This window comes from Macrobrachium nipponense, chromosome 16 (assembly GCF_015104395.2).
Source record: "Macrobrachium nipponense isolate FS-2020 chromosome 16, ASM1510439v2, whole genome shotgun sequence".
In the NCBI taxonomy this organism is placed as follows: Eukaryota; Metazoa; Arthropoda; class Malacostraca; order Decapoda; family Palaemonidae; genus Macrobrachium; species Macrobrachium nipponense.
This window is the reverse complement of record NC_087209.1, coordinates 69,810,638-69,829,376: the sequence shown is the minus strand read 5'-3', so window position 1 is coordinate 69,829,376 and position 18,739 is coordinate 69,810,638. Positions and strand designations below refer to the sequence as shown.

Below are 18,739 nucleotides of genomic sequence, written 5' to 3'. Positions count from 1 at the left end.
CCGAAAAGACACATGGGCTTCAGATCAGTCATCAGCGTGATACACAGTTTAAGAACTGCTCCTGTTGATCCAGAAAAGAAACTCAGCTGAAGAGAGCCTGCGTTTGGTAAGCAGGAGAAGTGTGGGTCTAGTGCAGGGGCATATAACATGTGGGAGCATGAAGACTATCACGAGGATTTATTTCACACCTGCCACAATTACAACTAGATGATGATCTGAAGTAATACTAATGCCTTATATTTTGTATTTTGGAAATTCAGAGAGTATTTTTTTTTTTTTTGCTATTTGATTTAAATGCAATGTAGTAATTTTCTTTTAATTATCAATGTGCCAACTTACCCCATAATGTGTGCCAACTTACCCCGTGGGGCAAGTGGCACGAAAAGTTATTTTTTTTCTAAAGCTTATTGTTATCTTATGTTGAAAGCAAACAACAATTATTTTGCTCTATGATAAAGACGAATGTTAATATGTTTCAATGGCGGTAAGAATTTTGCAACAAGTTTGTTTTATATTCGCAATGACCAAAATTGTAAAAAGTGTGCCAACTAGCCCCGGTCTCCCCTACTCGCTTTAGCTTTGTATACGATATGAAAATTAATGTAGCGGTGGTTGGAAGACTGACACTATAAAGTAGCATATAAGTTCTTATCATTAATAGAGTTATTGCTGTAAAATGTCTATGTACATAACATTTGTTAAATAGAGTTACGCACCCATTAAAATAGATAGTAATACATATGTAATATATACGCTATAGTCAGGGTACAGATCATAATAATTGTGCTACAGCCTACTCGGTTTGTTTTATCGAAGCAGGACTACCATCTTTTGGTTTCAACTGACTTTCATGCTAATGAAATCATGGATACATTTTTGTTATTATCAGTTTTATGAATTAATATTGTTGTTACTATAGTCGATTTTTTTTTCGGCTGGTGTAAAATTCGTCAGACATAATACACCTGGCTGAGGAAGGACACAGAGGATCTCTGTTTTTTAAACAATAACTCTACACACCAAGTTATTTCGAACATTTCCATTCTCTCAAGAAGATTATGAATAATACAAGAGCAAACTAGACAAAAAAAAAATAATCACCTTGCATTAGTGTAAAGAAAACAAGAGAAATGAAAAATGAGTGCGATTGTCAATTTTTTCTATCGTTAATGTTTAATGAGTCAGTGTTTAGCGAATTGTTAGGGTTTAGTGAGTATGCGTTTCGTGAATGTTTATGAGTAAGTGTTTGATGAATGTTTAGGGTTTAGTGACTGTTTAATGTGTCAGTGTTCAATGAATGTTTACTGAGTCTTTAGGGTTTAGTGAATGTTTTGTGAATGTTATTGAATGTTTATTGTGTAAGTATTCAGTGAATGTTTTTGTCTTAAGGGTTTTAGTAAATGTTTTGAATGTGTTAAGTGAACGTTTAGTGAACGTCTTGTGGAATGGTAGTGTTTAGTGAATATTTAGTGTGTAAGTATTCAGTGAGTGTTTAGGGTTTTAGTGAAAGTTTTGCGAATTTTAAGTGAGCGTTTAGTGAATGTCTTGTGAATGTTAGTGTTTAGCAAATTTTTAGTATGTAAGTGTTTATTAAGTTTTTAATGAGTGGATGTTCATTCACTGTTTAGTATTTAATAAGTATTTAGGGTTTGGTAAGCATTTAGTATTTAATGAGTGTTTGGGGTTTAGTGACTGTTTAGTGTTTAAATTAATGTTTAGGATTAGTGAGTGTTTAGTGAATGTTTACCGAGTGTTTGGGGTATAATGAATATTTAGTAAATTTAGTATTTCAAGTGTTATTGAGCATTTAGTGTATAGTGAGTGCCTAGTGAGTGTTGGGTATTCAGAGTGTTATTGAGAGTGTGTGTGAGTGTATGTTAAGTGTGTGTGTGTGTGTATAGTGAATTGTAATGCAAGTGTGAGTGCCTTACTGAGTAAGTGCATTGTGAGTGTTGGTGGTTAGTGATTGTACATTACTGTTTAGTTTAGTGCTTCGCTACCATATGCAAAGAAAGTCCTGTATTTACACAGGAACCATTTATGATTGACACTGCTTAGATCCAAGAGCAGATGCTTAGACCTGACCACAATGGTTGGAGAGCTTAGGTGTGTTTTCGTAAGGTAATTTTTCTCTGTGAAATTGGGTCGAATAATAATAATAATAATAATAATAATAGTAATAATAATAATAATAATAATAATAATATAAAGAAGTCACTCTCGGCAGGTGGGAGATCGCTACTCCAGTGATTGACGCCCTATGCCTTGCACACAGCTGACATATTTGCACATTCGGTTGTCAAATTTTTATGACTGTTGGAGACGCATTATAAATCATATTAACAATGGTAAATGCATTGAACAAACGTGAGGATATAATATGATGTTAGTGCCTGTCTACTGGATATAATGAACAAATAAAGAAAAAAAATATTTCCAGGGAGAAAAGTTAGCCGAATAATGGTCGTCAAAGCCAGCATCGATAGAAGTATTGAAACATATTACATAGGCTGCCTGTGGTGCGTGCCGGCGGGAAGTTTAAGAGACAACGCACTCGGCTGGCTTTAAACATCAAATTGCTTATCATTTTGTTTTATTTAAATTTAGATTTTCTTCCCTGAATATATGGTACCTGATACTTGGTGATAGTGTACAGATAAATTTGAGTGAGCCGCCGAAAATAAGTGGACTATTAGATAACTGACATGATATATAGGCCAACTTAATTTGGGAGTCAGGAGCTCCAAGTTGTATGATCGTCAACTTCGGGAGGGGAATAAAATGGGGAAAATGTTTTAATCTTTATAGTTAGCTTATCCTGAACAATTCATTCACATTTCCGTTTCCAGTAATTATTTGTGTTGTGATACATCATTTCTTTGTGAATGTGCGGGTGTTAAAACGGCTCTTTATGATGGGACTTTGGTCTTAATCGAATTCCATATCCGATAAAAATTTTCATTTCATCCACACGAACCAACAGCAACTAAAGATCAATTCACTTATGGTAAGACACGTTGGGCTACGAACCTCGACATGGCTGCAGTGTCCTAACTATAGGCAAGAAAAAAAGAAAATGACCAAAGACGCTATTAAGCGAGAATACTTTATTTTCTTACATTTCTTTTTTAGAGGAACTGAGAGTGGCACCATATGACTGGTTTAATTATTGGCACAATATGACTGGTTTAATTATTCAAAAATGGGTCAGCACACATACTTGCAGCTGTTGCCAATTGTGACCCCCTCCCATTCAGATAAAATACTTTGTGTGAAGTAATAACTCCAAACCAAAGGATAGTACTAATATTATATATAGTATAGTAGTATATATATATATATATATTATATATATATATATATTATTATATATCTATATATATATATATATATATATGTGTGTGTGTGTGTATGTGTGTGTGTGTGTGTGTGTGTGTGTGTGAAACTATAGAAAGTAGACCAAGTCTAGTAAGTGTCACACATAGTATTTATGTAGATGTGATGGAATTAATGAAGTGAAATATTCCATACTTTTAATAGGAATTTTAAAAAAATAACTCCGGCAGTAATTCTTATCCTGAAACATCACAATATTTCTTGAATTTTTTGCCTTTTACATTTTATCAGGCTCACGATTTTCAGATACTTACCATATTTCTAATATTAATATTGGCTATGATATTTTATTTTTGAAATATTTCAAGGTGTCCCACCTCTCCCTTCCAATCGTAGGTTATGTCTGTGAAAGGGTAACCACCCACTTTAAATGTCTGGCATTACCATCACAGCATTCTAGGATATGAGGCGCTATTGTGGTACAAATTTTACTTTATATCTCCAATGTTGGATGTAGATCCTGTTGCTCCCCCTCCCTCTCCCCCTCCCTACTCGTTGTGGGGGGTGTCTGCCAGAGGGTAACCACCCTTAAAATGTCTGTCATTACCACCACAGTACTCTAGGATGTGCAGTGCTATTGTAGTACAAATTATACTTGGTATCTCCAATGTTGGATGCAGATCCTGGCTCCCCCCCCCCCGCCCCTCCCAGTCGTTGTGGGGTGTCTGTCAGGGGGAAACCACCCACTAAAATATGTCATTACCACCAGTACTCTAGGATGTGCAGTGCTATTGTAGTACAAATTTTACTTGGCATCTCCAATGTTGGATGCAGTTCCTGGCTCCCCTCCCCCCCCCCACTCATTGTGGGGTGTCTGTCAGGGGGTAACCACCCACTAATATGTCTGGTATTACCATCACAGCATTCTAGGATGTGCAAGTGCTATTGTAGTACAAATTTTACTTGGTGTCTCCGATGTTGGATGGAGATCCTGTCTCCCCCTCCCCTTCCCCTTCCTCCCCCACTCGTTGTGGGGTGTCAGTCAGGGGTAACCACCCACTAAAATGTCTGGCATTACCATCACAGCATTCTAGGATGTGCAGTGCAATTGTAGTACAAATTTTACTTGGTATCTCCAATGTTGGATGCAGATCCTGCCTCCCCCTCCCCACTCGTTGTGGGGCGTCTGTCAGGAGGTAACCACCCACTAAAACGTCTGTCATTACCACCACAGTATTCTAGGATGTGCAGTGCTATTGTAGTGTAAATTTTACTCGGTATCTCCTAAGTTGGATCTAGATCCAATTAACCCCCCCTTTTCAGTGCGTCTGTCAGGGGGAACCCACCCTCCAAAATGTCTGTCACTGGTCATTCTATAATCAGGAGAGTCTGCAGATATATTATATATTAGTTTCATCTGGTATCTCATATATTGGATCTAGACCCAAAATCTAACGAGCAATTAGTGGTGCTTGTTAAGTAAGCCACCCATATATTTTTCCGGCAGACGGTCAGTTTCACAGTTTACCAAGTCTACTCCTAAATACCAGTAGGGGTTACAGTCGGTATCTCGTTCGTTGTATCTCAACGGTCCGGGCTGCCGCTCTAGTAGGGTTTCATGTAGAATGAATCCACTGTCAACCACACTTGCATTGACTTGAGGCAGAGTGAAGTCAGTCAGAATTGTGTCCTGGTTTCCTCAAGCAGTTTAGTAAGAGCTGCCTTGTCTTTCTTGTTGGGAGTTCCATCACTATGAGCAAGGGAGAGTGGTCCATCTGTAATTGGGAAAGTTAAAATGTACTGAAGGTCGCATGTGACATTTATTTTACTTTCCAGTGCTAGAATTCTTGCAAACACATCTCTGACTCCTTCTGCTACTTTAGCTTCATCTTTATCTTTGCAAGAACGTTTTCTGTGGCAAAGTTTAACACCTTTGATCGTGTTACAGTTTTCAGGATTCTTGAACTGCTTCACACTCAGTCTCAAATTTCAAACAAAGTTCTACTCCACGCTTCAATGTCCTTAAAAGGTAAACCTTTGTTTCTTGCTTTGCTGCTTTACCTGTTGCCACATTGATAGTTCGTGTCGTGACTGAGTATCAAATGGGTTACAGGTTTCATTAATGACTCTGGCAAGGGTTTCAATATCATTGTTGTCACCCCTCACTCTCCATGGCTGTAACTGGCTGGCTGGCTGTTCCCCTGAATGAAGGCCTACAATTGCCGTAATTCTGATAAGGGCATACCACACTACGTCAAGATAACAGACAGTCTTCTGAAGGCATTCTCAGAGTTTCTGAAAGCAGTTATTCCTCTCATAGGCGATGTAGCATCCTCGTTAACAGTCTGCTCTAAAGTTAGATCAACTGGACATCTTGAGTATTATTTACTGGTGCGGCGTCGGATAGAGAAGCCCCCTGCCTGTAGAATGTACAAAGCTTTAGGGTCCATCTGTCGAAGTTTTGAAAGGAAAAGAGATCCCCATCTTGCATAATTTGGCCAATTTAGAGCAAAAGAACTCAATAACATAGTGACGGATTTTAATGTAGTTTATTACATTGTTAGCGCGCACTGCTCTCTGCATAATAATAATGATAATTATAATAGTAATGAAGACCAGACTCGATCTTTAAAAATGAGGATTAATGAAACCTTTCTCTCGTAAACTCGGTCTAGATAATCTGTTAAATTGAACCGAATGTAGAAGTTCCCAACTTTTTAAAGATGAGCACCCAGTGGTTTTTCTGGGCAGTTTTCTGAAAGTAGTCACAAAGTCACAAAGGCAGAAATTTACAACATGAGAGATATGCATACATAATACATTAGAAACATTCGAAAATACTATTTGAAAGAATATTCTTAAATTATGAGAAACTATTTACATTATATTTACAATGGGACCTTTCCTAAATAGTGACCCCCCAAGAGTTTAAACCGGGTATGTATCCACCTCTGCGGCGTGTTTAGTATATGGCCGTTGGAGATTACCGCAGAAACATAATCAAAAGACTAAATTTCATAAAGATAAGGACCCTAAGAAATATCAGTCCTAGATAACCAGCCCAGAAGACCCTTGGAGGTCACTATCTAGGAAAGATCCACAATATGTATAGAGGATAGGCACTACTGTCTATATTTAATCTTGGTTTCTTCATCCTAATAAAGATGGATTCCTAGATGATTAACTGTAAACTAAAAGAACCCCTCGAGATGATCTGAAAGTTCTGTAAGTCAAATTTCACTTGACAAAAGCCTTCACAGACACTCCCCATAGAACAGTTATTTTGGTCTTACTGGTGGTAGCGATTGCTGTCTCCTGCGACTAACAGCTTTCAAAGAAAGTTTAGGTTACTATTACTATTCAGAAAACGCACCCTATTCTTTAGGAACAGCCACACAGGGCCATTGACTTGAAATTCAAGCTTTCAAAGAATATGAAGTTCATTCGAAAGAAGTAACAGAAGGTTATAGGAAATACGGAAACAGATAAATGAGTGAATTAATATATTTATTTAAAAATGAAAAATATAAGTAACATATTACACTGCATCTTCGCTTGAACTGCTGAAGTTCCAGCTGCACGTCATTCTCTGGGAGGCTGTTCCACAGTCCAACAGTGCAACTGAGAAGTTCGACAGCGAGGCACATCTACTGCATATTGGGCAGCTGCTCAGCGAATCTGGTTGCTCTCAGTAGGAAAAGGGATCAATTGTGAGCATGGGTCATCTGGCACCTTTTCGGTGTTACCTTTGCCAGGAAGGTTCACACATCCACCCACACACACAAACTCGTTAAACTCTGCTCAGCAACTGGTTAATTTTTTTCATATCGCGCTAAATGTGAACCAGTGACTGAACGGAGAATAACGAGGTTTTCAGAACCTTCCTGGCACCTCCAGATGGTGGAAAAGGTGCATGGTGTATATAATACTCTGATCCCAGGGGAGATAGTACTAACCACGGCGTCCCATTGAGCTTCCGCCATGTTTAGTACTATAGCACCTGGGAGGCGCTATAGTACTAAACAGAGTCTTTAACCGAGCCTAAAACATAAAAAAACACGCAATCAATTGCAAGATAGAGGTGAAGAAACAACACTTCTCTATTTTAGGCTCGGTTAAAGACTCTGGTTACATAACCACTCTAGAGTCATTATATATTAAACGTCTTGTTCCCTCTTTGAATAGTGGAGTTTCATCTTCTCCGCTTTATCTGGCATAGTCAACGTTTTAACTTCTTGCCCAAGTCTAGTCATTCTACCTCCTTCCTTCTCAACTAACGGTTGGTTGCGCCTTGGTATTTGTTTTTTATTTGTACTTTTTACTTCTTAGTTTTACTTGTCAATTTTTAGTCCTTTATGTCAATTTAAGTTAATTTTAGTCTTTTTACTATATTATTTAAGAATCCTGCTATTATTGAATACTAATATGTATGTGTTTTTATCTCAACAGACTGAAGATGCACATTGTATGTGCGAAACGTCTCTTAATGTTTTCTTCTGATATGGTTGTCTACGATTTCCTGAATGGATGTATGTGATATACCTGCATAGCCTATATTATATATATATATATATATATATATATATATTTTATATATATATATATATATATATATATGTACATGATCATGTATAGACTTCTATCATGTGCTTTCTTGCTCTCCTTTTCTTTTCTCAGTATGCATTATTTGCTGTGTTATATTCCTATCACCAAGTATATGTATATATCCCCATGACCTCTGTAAGCGGAATGGTACTACCACATTATGGTACCACTCTCCTCCCTTATAAGGAGGAGGGGCAAAGGCCAATTCAATCTTTATTCATAATCTAGTATATTTTTTAAACGCCCCCAACCGATGTCTGCAACTTCTCTCAACTTTTACCAGCTCTGGCAACTTCTCCTCACTCCACTGTCATCAGCATCATGTAAAACCAGCTTTCCCATATAAACCAGACACTCATGTGTCTATGTATTTTCCAAGGAGATGCGTTCGTATATGTTTTATTTGTGTGTTGTTATTTGTAGTAATACTCATTTCTGTGTAAAACTTGCAGTAGGCCTTAATAATGCAAAATGATTTTGTCGAATTATGTCGATATAGACATTGCCTCACTCAGTTTGATAACAAGGCATGTCCTACAGTTGAATAAAATTTTTCATGGTAGTACTGCATTTACACCAAAACATAATTGGTCTTCGGCTTTTCGTCAATGTAATATATTGTAATGTATTAATATAAAAGCACAAACAGATAAAAAAATCGGTAAAATTATATGTAGTACATCGTTTCCCACAATCCTGCGTTAGTATGAAAGATATTGAGGTTATGAAGAATATCCTGGAGATCAGTAAGATAAATACTCCAGGGAGAATATTTTCACGTTAGCTAGCAGGCACGGGAGTTACGTCTTGAGTACTGTGTTTACGTGATGATGTGAGAATTGTCTCGATTGTATTGCCTGGGTCAATTTGTTTAAAACTGATGCATCAATTGCTAGTGAGGAGGCATTCCATTATTATGATTTACTTGTGCCATGCCATTCGGCATTTCGGGTGTCAGTTTATTTGAACGAACCAATGAATATATCTTACATTTCAGTTTGTGGGGATTTGGGAAAAAGTGGCCCTGAAAACATCGCCAGCCTTTTTTTTTTTTTTTTTTTTTTTCAACTATATACTTTCTCATCTCTGCCTGATCTTTGTTTAATCTCACTTTCTATTCTAGACATATAAGTGCCTACCAAGTCCTACTTTACGGGAATCTGACCACCATTTCTTTGCCAAACCTAGCGTTTACTCTTCAAAATGAAGACTAAATTGTCGAGTCGCAACTTCATTTACGTTTATCTAAAGTGCACCAGCCGTATTCTTCCCAAGTGATGATGATATGATGAAGCCAGTGTGTTATCGCGCGTTAGCCTATAGGAACGGGTCCATATAGAAGAAACGGTCTATAGAATTTTTTTTTCCTCTGCTTTCCCAAAGCTAGTCGCCGGGTCTGGTCTTTCCAACAATTTTCCATTTAACTAAAGGGGTATTAAGTGAAGTACAAGTACCTGACCACCTAGGCCTACCTTTGGGAAACAGCCGAGACCAACAACATACGGCTAAACCGTTTCCACACCTTCATGAACAATAGTTTCTGTCGTTACGGTGCTGATCCACGTAGCAGTAAAAGCCCGGTAATTACACAGGCTTAGTCTAGTAGATAAGAGAAACTGAAGGAATGAAGGGAAAGGAAAGTCGCTACTCGACAGTTCAGGGGTTTAATTCTGAGGGGAATACGCTAGGCTTAGTAGAGCAATGATGTCCACGTACCCGCAAAGAGTGACATGGTAAGCACTCACGTCTATATGGTGAAGTTAAACGAAGATCAAGAAGAGACAAAAGAGGCTGATAATGCTGCTAAAGCCCTTGTATTCAGAGTGACACTGCTGTTACCATGTTAGGGTGGTCCACAGGCTAGCGAAATGTCTTTGGGGGTGAAGGAAAAAAAAGAGAGGAAAATCTTCTTCAGAAGGGCTACAAAGGGCGGAGAGATATGCAGAGGGTGGGTGGGCGCTAATTCGACTGGTATATCCAGAAGCTTAAAAAAAGAACCTTGAGTTTGTACTTATGAAAGAGTTAACTGAAGTGGCGCCTTGTATATATATATATATATATATATATTATATATATATATATATATATATATATGACTGGTAAAAATGTTCTGTAACAACAGAGTTCCATCTAATAAAAGGAGCCCATAAAAAACACCAAAATGTAGAGGAAAAGAAAAGTACTATATTTCAGAGACTGCTGTCCTCTCTCTTCAGGTACTATATGAATGAGAAAAGTTACAGAAAAGGTGGTCATTTATACCAAGAGATTCGTCCACAAGTAAGCCAATTTAGGTCACCCCCGCTGATAATCTTCCTTTAATCTTCTTAAGCGTTGGTTGAATGAACACTGCGTCGACGATATCTGATATCCAAGCCCCTTTTGAGATGTTCATTACCTGCTTCTCTTTTATTAAGGCCAATTCCATCATTTGACTCTTGTACCGGCAGTTGCTGCTATAAATTACACGTGACATATTCCAGTTTATTCTATGGTTATGTTCATTTATATGGTTGAAAATAGCCGAGTTCTGTTGTCCATACCTAACTGACCGTTTGTGTTGTATTAATCTCTGGGGAAGTGATTTACCTGTAAATCCGATGTAAGATTGGTCACAGTCCTGGCATGGGATCTCATATACCCCAGAGTCTTTGGAGATGTCTTTTGTTGGACGTTAATCAGGGATTTGGCTAAGGTATTTGGGTAGGTAAATGCAAAAGGGTTGGATTTCCCAGGGTGTGGAGTTACTCTCTTAATCGTCTCCAGGTGGGGAATTTTTATTTTATTGTTGGGTGTGTCTCGGTCTTGTCTTTAGGGGTCGGTAGAAAATTACGTTTGCTTTTTTTAATTGCTTTCTCAATTATATGGTCAGGATACTTTAAAGATGAAAGTTGCTTGCGAATTAGTTCAAATTCTTTTTCTCAGGAAATCTGGGGAACAAATTCGTAAGGCTCTTAAGAATAGGTTGCTAGCTACACCTATCTTGATAGTAATGTCATGATAGCTAAAGTAGTGAATATATGAAAGTGAGAACATTGGTTTTCTGTATATGGTAAATTTGTATTCTGTTATTCATAATGAAAAAAGTTGTAGATAAATATAAGCAACAAAATTAATATATTCAGTTTTTACAAGTTTTGGACTGTAAAGATACTTTGTAATTTCGGTTAGGGTCAGAATCTGTTTAAGTTTGTGACCGAGGTGAATATCCGATAATCCTGGATTATCCCTTTTAATTTTTACCCTTTTGATAAGTTAACCATCTGGTATTCCTGATCTTGTTTGTACCTGAAGCCTTCCTCTCCAATTGTACTTTAGTAGCTCCTTGACGATGTCTGAATAAAGACGAAAGCGCTTGGATTTCTGACTATCATTTTCCCGTGGTATTCGCTTATATACATACATATATAATATATATATATATATATATATATATATTCCAGAAATAAGAAATCAAGTAATTTATAAATTGAATTCATTCGTATCATCGTTTACTAAATCACGTATTTTATGCAGTGTTTAATCCATTTTGGCTTCATTTAAGGTATCCATTGAAAAAGCATATAAGAAAACAGACAGCTTATATGTCATATATATAATAATATATGATATATGGTTATATATATATATATATATATTATATATATATATCGAGTATATACCTCAGTAACAGGAAATCTTGTAAAGGAAATGACGTTGCCAAGTAATTTCATGTGCCCTACGCGTTTTTGGCAAACACGAATGCCCTTGGCACGCTGTCGTTACTGTCTATGGCTGCAGTCAGTCAATTCAGATGCTTAATTTGTGATCATATATATATATATATATATATATATATATATATATATATATATATATATATATATGTGTGTGTGTGTGTGTGGTGGTGTCTGTATGTACACGTATGCGATAGGATACAAACAAGATCTGAATTGACTGACTGTATTCATAGATAATTACGACAGAGTGCCAAGGTCATTGGTGTCCGCCCTCCGAATATATTACATATATATATATATAGTATATAGATATATATATATATATATATACTATATATATATATATATTAATAATATATATATATATTATATTCGATAGTGTGTGTTTTACACAATTCATATGTCTATTACTTGTTAAATCTTACGTACATAACCATTTATACCCTGCTCAGTCTGTATGTAACTCGATGCATATAAGCATATGGTTTGCATAAAAAAGAAACTTTAGAATTTGAAAACTGCATTAGTGTAACGTTCTCAGCGCTCAGCAGAAGCGGAGATGATAAGCTTATCACTGGTCTTTTTTACCGTTATCTGAAGATACAAAGGTTCAAGCCATACACGATGTAGAGCTAATAAAGCAACAGTTTTGTTAACTGAAAGTAGTTGAGAACAAAGAAAAGAAAGGAGAAAAAAAGAAGAAAACTGGCTAGGACGATTCAGTATGTCGTGCCATCTAGTGAAGGACTCCGGAACTATTCCTCGCAGACGGACAAGGGTACTTTGTCAGGCACCTGAAATTTGTTTATGACTGGTTCTGTTCTCTTAGGAAGTTTTTGTTCTAAATACTCCATTGATGAGTTTTTTATCCATACTTATTTTGAAGCACTGAAATATCTACATCATTCTAGACCACTTTCGAAGTAAAAAAATGTGTACTGAGATTTTGAGTGACATGCATGAATATTAGGAAACTACCACACGTGAAGAAGTCATACACACAACTCTATTAATGATTAAGAGAGAGAGAGAGAGAGAGAGAGAGAGAGAGAGAGAGAGAGAGAGAGAGAGAGAGAGAGAGAGAGAATGGGACTGTTATCGGGTATATTTAGCTATAGAAAACGCCTCTGCTAACTTTCTTGAACAAGTTTTATTTTGCAGGTACAGCAGTTTCACTGACGGAACAGTGCCGCTCGTGCCGGCCGGTGCAGACGACTCAACGACTGTGTCGAGTAAGGACGTTCTTCTTGTGATCAGAGGCAGGACAGCTAATTTCCCGTAAAATGGCCAATCAAAGAAAGTTTTTCGTTGGGGGCAACTGGAAGATGAACGGCGACAAAGCTACCATTGACGGGATCATTGATTTCATGAAGAAAGGCCCTCTGAGTCCTAACACAGGTACTTTGTGATTTAAGATTAGTATTAAGTCCGCGTCAAGTAAACTTTTTCGCTTCGACTGACACTTATGTAATTAATGTGATAACGTAATTAGTGGTGTTCTCTTTTACTTGGGGAGGCAGGTATTGCGTGTCGGTCCTTTAAACGTGTTATCCTGAGTGAAATAAGTTCGTGAAAAAAGTTCACCGTATATATTGAGTTCAAGGTCACCGGTTTGACCTTGTGGATAGGACGTGACTTGTTGCCCGTGCTTGGCGACTGTGACACAAATGTCGTGTAGCTCATTTTATTAATGTGGAAGATCCCACGCCTTTCGCTATTACGATAATTAGGAAGAAGTTTGGAAGGCCTTTAGGCGTTTTTTTAATAATTTAACGAACCCAACAGCTGTTCGAACGTGAGAACAGTCTTTGGGATGAGTTATGGGGAAAGTAATGTTTTGCATAGTAATCAACTTCCTTTGAACGTTTTTCATCACACTTACTTCTCTTAAATTTAATTTAATGTTGTAAACCTAGTGCTTCTATACGATACCAATTATATTGTCACACACATACAACGTGAATGTAGCTGTAGATCAATTACCGTAGATGCTTCCTCTAAAATGTTTTGTTAAAAAAAAAAAAAAAAAAAGTGGACTTGTATGACCAGATTTTTGTTTTAAGTTACTGATATTTTAGGGGTATACTAAAGGCTATAGTTAAGTAGTTTCCCCGTGCCAGCAATTATGGCACCAGATAACTTATGATCATCCATTTATTAATATTCAATATTGTTCAGAATTTTATACTCAAAATTTAAGACTGTAGTAAGTAGCTATATATTTTCGATTAGTGCCTGATGTTATGTATAATATGGTAAATAACTTGTCACTATTTTTATTTCCCTCATTTAGAATAAAAGCAAAAACTATAGAGTTTAAATGTTTATTGTGTTATTGACCTGGTGACCTTGGTGCAACATTCAAGGTCACCTCTTGGTGTGGAGGTCGCTGGTTCATGATCATGGATAACTTGGAAAGCTTTGCATTTGTGCAGTGGCTCAAATGTTTCCTTTTAACCAAATAATCGGAGGATGTTTTATCACATAATGTATCATTATTAAAAATAGAAACAAATATTATGCCTATATGGGCATTAGTTGAGCTGCTGCATGATTTTCCAATTCACAGTTTTAAGAGTTGGTTTCTGTCAAGGAATGTTTCGTTCATTTGCAAACATCAGGTCTTTTCCAGCTTCATCTGTTACTGTTGGTGATATTTTATTTTGGGAATCCTTTTGACTAGTAACTTCCTATGATTTGCAGAGGTTGTTGTCGGCTGCCCGCAGTGCTATTTGATGTACACACGTCAGAACATTCCAGCTAACATTGGTGTTGCAGCTCAGAATTGCTATAAGGTACTTAGTATTGTATCCCAAGTGACAAAAGTATATTACTGTATTTACTAGTCTAAACTAAGAAATGTGCTAAATATGCAGAGTAGGAATTTTCTTATATATCCTAAGTAAAGTCTTGTCAAAAAAATGCATTGTGACTTCATTTCTCTACATCAGTATCATTCAGGTTTGAGATCTCACTTTTATTTTAATTAAAATTGCTAAACAGTCTATTTTATTCCACATTACTGCACATAGTTTTATTTCATAGTAATCTTTGTTAACATTTAGTTCGCTGTGCTGTGCATTAAGTTTTAAATGGCATTACAGTAATATATTGAATTTTAATTAATACTACTTATGTGCATTGAATTTAACTTCACAACTTATTAAATTTATATTCACGCTTATGTTGAATTTTATGTATAGTACTGTACGTTGAATTTTGATTCGGAAGACCATAGCAGAAATATCAAGCTGTACGTATATGTGGTACTCTTATAATTACTCTTATAATTAGTATTTGTAATTTAGCTAGTCAGTTTTGAAGGCACAAAATGTTTTGTTCATTTATCATTGATAATAAGACTGACTCCTTTGCTTCCAGGTAGCCAAGGGTGCTTTTACTGGTGAGATTTCCCCATCTATGATTAAGGATTGCGGTTGCGAATGGGTCATCCTTGGCCATTCTGAACGTAGAAATGTCTTTGGTGAACCAGACCAGCTCATCAGTGAAAAAGTTGGCCATGCCTTGGAAGCTGGTTTGAAAGTGAGTTTTTCTCAGAATATTTTTCCTTTGCTTTGAAAATGGACAGTACTACAGTACAAGAAGACTAATTTTTTCGGAAATGAACCATGTGTAGGGATTGATGATATTGTCAGAGGCTTCTGAAATTCTTGCAAAAATTGAAAGAAAGGAAGATCATTGCAGCCTGTTTATATTAATTTGTCTCTGGTAGCAAATATTAATACACGGTCACGGGTTAAAGAGGGGTATGTGGGTGGCCCCACATGACACGTGACCAAGCAAAAATGCCAGTAGTCCCATGCATACACATTTATTAACTTTACTGGTTTCCAGCTGGCGCTAGAAGATTTATCCTAATGTTAAGAACGAGGGTTTGTGAGTTATGAAATACTAATTGATAAAAAATTTGGCATTTTTTGCAGGTAGTCCCCTGCATTTGTGAGAAACTGGATTACAATTTTGTAATTTTTTTGCAGGTAATTCCCTGCATTGGTGAGAAACTGGAAGAGAGAGAAGGCAATCGCACTGAAGAAGTTGTTTTTGCGCAAATGAAGGCGCTGTTCCCGCACATCAAAGACTGGACTAATGTTGTCATTGCTTATGAACCTGGTGGGGGGCTATTGGTACTGGCAAGACTGCATCTCCTGAGCAGGTAAGCTTTGGATTTTGAAAAACAGTTGCATTCTGGCTGACCATACAAACGTTAATGCGAAGCATGCGTCTTGTGAGGAATTTGCTGTTACATGTAGTAGAGAATAAAGTATTTTTGCTTTGGTGTATGTGAGGAATTCTAAGAATTACTAATTTCATTTTGGATTTTGTTTTCAGGCGCAGGATGTCCATGCCAAGCTGCGTCAGTGGCTGAGGGACAACGTAAATGCCCAGGTGGCTGATTCATGCCGCATTATCTATGGTGGCTCTGTCACTCCTGCCAATTGTGCAGAGCTGGCAAAAATGGCTGATATTGATGGTTTCCTTGTGGGTGGTGCATCCCTGAAACCTGACTTTGTGACCATCATCAATGCTCGCGGTTAGAAAGTTCGTGGTCAGATTATTATCCTTGTTACTACCAAGTGCTGGTTTTATACAGATGAATAATATAGGTTGGATGGTTACTAGTGGTATATTGTTATGAATGAGATTTTTTTATATTTAATATTTGATGTGTAAATGATAAATAGTTATTTTTTAAATCTTGTTGAATGAGAGATCATTGTTAGTGTTTATAGATGAAATATGTTTTTACATCTAAAAAATACTATTAAAATGTTGTACATTATGCTAGTCAGGAAACTAACATCACTAATGCATCCACCTAAGGCTGTTATGACAAAGATACAGTCATTGAAGTTTCCTTAAGTTCACTCTTGGTTGTCATTGAGCTGCAGCCACATAAATGACAATGAGTGTTTTTGTTTCCGGAAAGGTGCCATTAAAGTTCCTTGTAGGCATTTGAGCTTATCATCCCAAATTATATTGCATAGTTTTTTAATTTTCATGGAATGAATAGTAGGGACACAATAAATTACTGGCTATTTAAAGGTATTTTTATTATTCCCATAGATTTTTAAATACCAAAATGGCAAGCTTCAAGGGAATTATTCTGGACATTTGTGAGAGTTGGTGGAACTGAAGTTACTTTGAAAACTGTAAAACTGGGATACTGCTTTGATTTGGCATCTCTTGATGTGCTGAGGTCAATAGCAAGAAAATTGGCGCTCTGAGTGATGTTTGAAATATTTAGACCTTTAATCAGTTTTAAATTCTCTGCTGTGTTTGTTGCAACATCAGCCTCTGAGAGTACAGAATTCCATTTGCATTCTTGGTATTGCTCTCAGAGTCTTTAAAAAATTCTATTGCAACTGAAGCTTTCCATTTTAGATATGCTTGAATGGAGGTACTTTGTTAGTTTTAAGTGATTTTTGGAGTTGTCAGGTGTTGGATAATTGCTTGTAGCAGGAACCTCCTGAGCAAAAGTATCTCTTAAAGCAAATACAACAGTCCTATAAAAAGCTTATCATGAGTATTGCTTACTTAATGGAATGCTTGGCTAGGCCTTTTATCTGTTTGGTTTGTTGTTCTCTGCTGGACTGTATATTCCTTAAGATATACAGGTTGGTTCTTAACTGTGAATTCAGGCTTCTTGAGAATATATATGCATGCTAGTGCCTCAGCGGCATATTTGGTATGGTATTAGCATCCCACCTCGGTGGTCGCGGGTTCGATTCTCGGCCATTCCATTGAGGAGTGAGAGATGTGTATTTCTGGTGATAGAAGTTCACTTTCGACGTGGTTCGGAAGTCACGTAAAGCCGTTGGTCCCGTTGCTGAATAACCACCGGTTCCACGCATCGTAAAAGCACCATACAATAATAATAATATATGCAGTGAACGCCATACCAAACAATACAGGTAACGGCCCCGTCCACACGGCCGAGCTTTGCTCGACGAACTTTGTTCGATGTGACGTCAGAAGCGGAAAAACTGCGGTAAAGTTATGGCTTTTCCCGCTGTTTCTTCGCTTCTGACGTCACATCGGACAAAGTTCGTCGACCAAAGCTCGACCGTGTGGACGGGGCCTAAGAGATGCTTATACTGTATCTGGGCTCAGATGTTGCTGTGAAACTAATACAAAAATTGTTGAAGCGCATTCTAAGTTGTTACTGTAATGTGTGCGTAAGCTGTATAATCGAAATTTTGTCTATCAGTGGATGATACTATCATAAATTGCAAGGACAGAAATAGTTAGCACAGTGAGAAGATAATGTAGTTGGGAGGGTTCAAACAGTCAAAATTTACATATGGCACCTAAACAAGCAAACTTTCAGAAAAGGTAGTGAGTTTTTAAAAGTGGAAGATCAGCTAGAAATAGATGTTAAGATGACTGAGTGAAAAGAATAAAGACTACATTTGTCCTGTGATCTGTTTGCTGATCTAAGTACAGTACTATATTCTGATACGTATCCAGGAAGCTTTTATACATGCATATATGTGAAGCTCTGATTTGAGAGTGACCAGGGAACTAAAGCATATTAAAGTATACATTAGGCATACTTGTTAAATGCTCACTGTACGTTGTTAAAGATTTTTTTTTTTTTTTTTGCTGATTATCTCAAATTATTGTTTCCAAAATTCCATAACCAACTATTTTAGAATATTATAGTAAATGCCTGTAAGCTAGAGCAGGTTTGTTATTTTCAGAATTTATCAGTGATTTTGGCCTTTGGCCAGGTATGTTTGAAAAACTTGAAAGTACAAAGAAAAATCTTGTGATTTACTTTATTTACTCTGTTATAAGTACTGTAATCACTTGGTACAATGCAACTGCAGTAATATATACATATATATATATATATATATATATATATATATATATATATGATATATATATACTTATATATATATATACGTCTATATATATATATGTATATATCATATATAGATATAATATATATATATATACGTATATATATCATATATATACATATATATATATATATATATCTATATATATATATATATATATATATCTATATATATATATAGTATATATTATCT

The 18,739-nt window shown here is 36.5% G+C and overlaps 1 pseudogene; it reads left to right on the top strand.

Moving 5' to 3' along the window:
* Nucleotides 1-12,844: 12,844 nt before the first annotated feature.
* Nucleotides 12,845-16,367, top strand: LOC135195805 (triosephosphate isomerase-like; annotated as a pseudogene).
* Nucleotides 16,368-18,739: the final 2,372 nt, after the last annotated feature.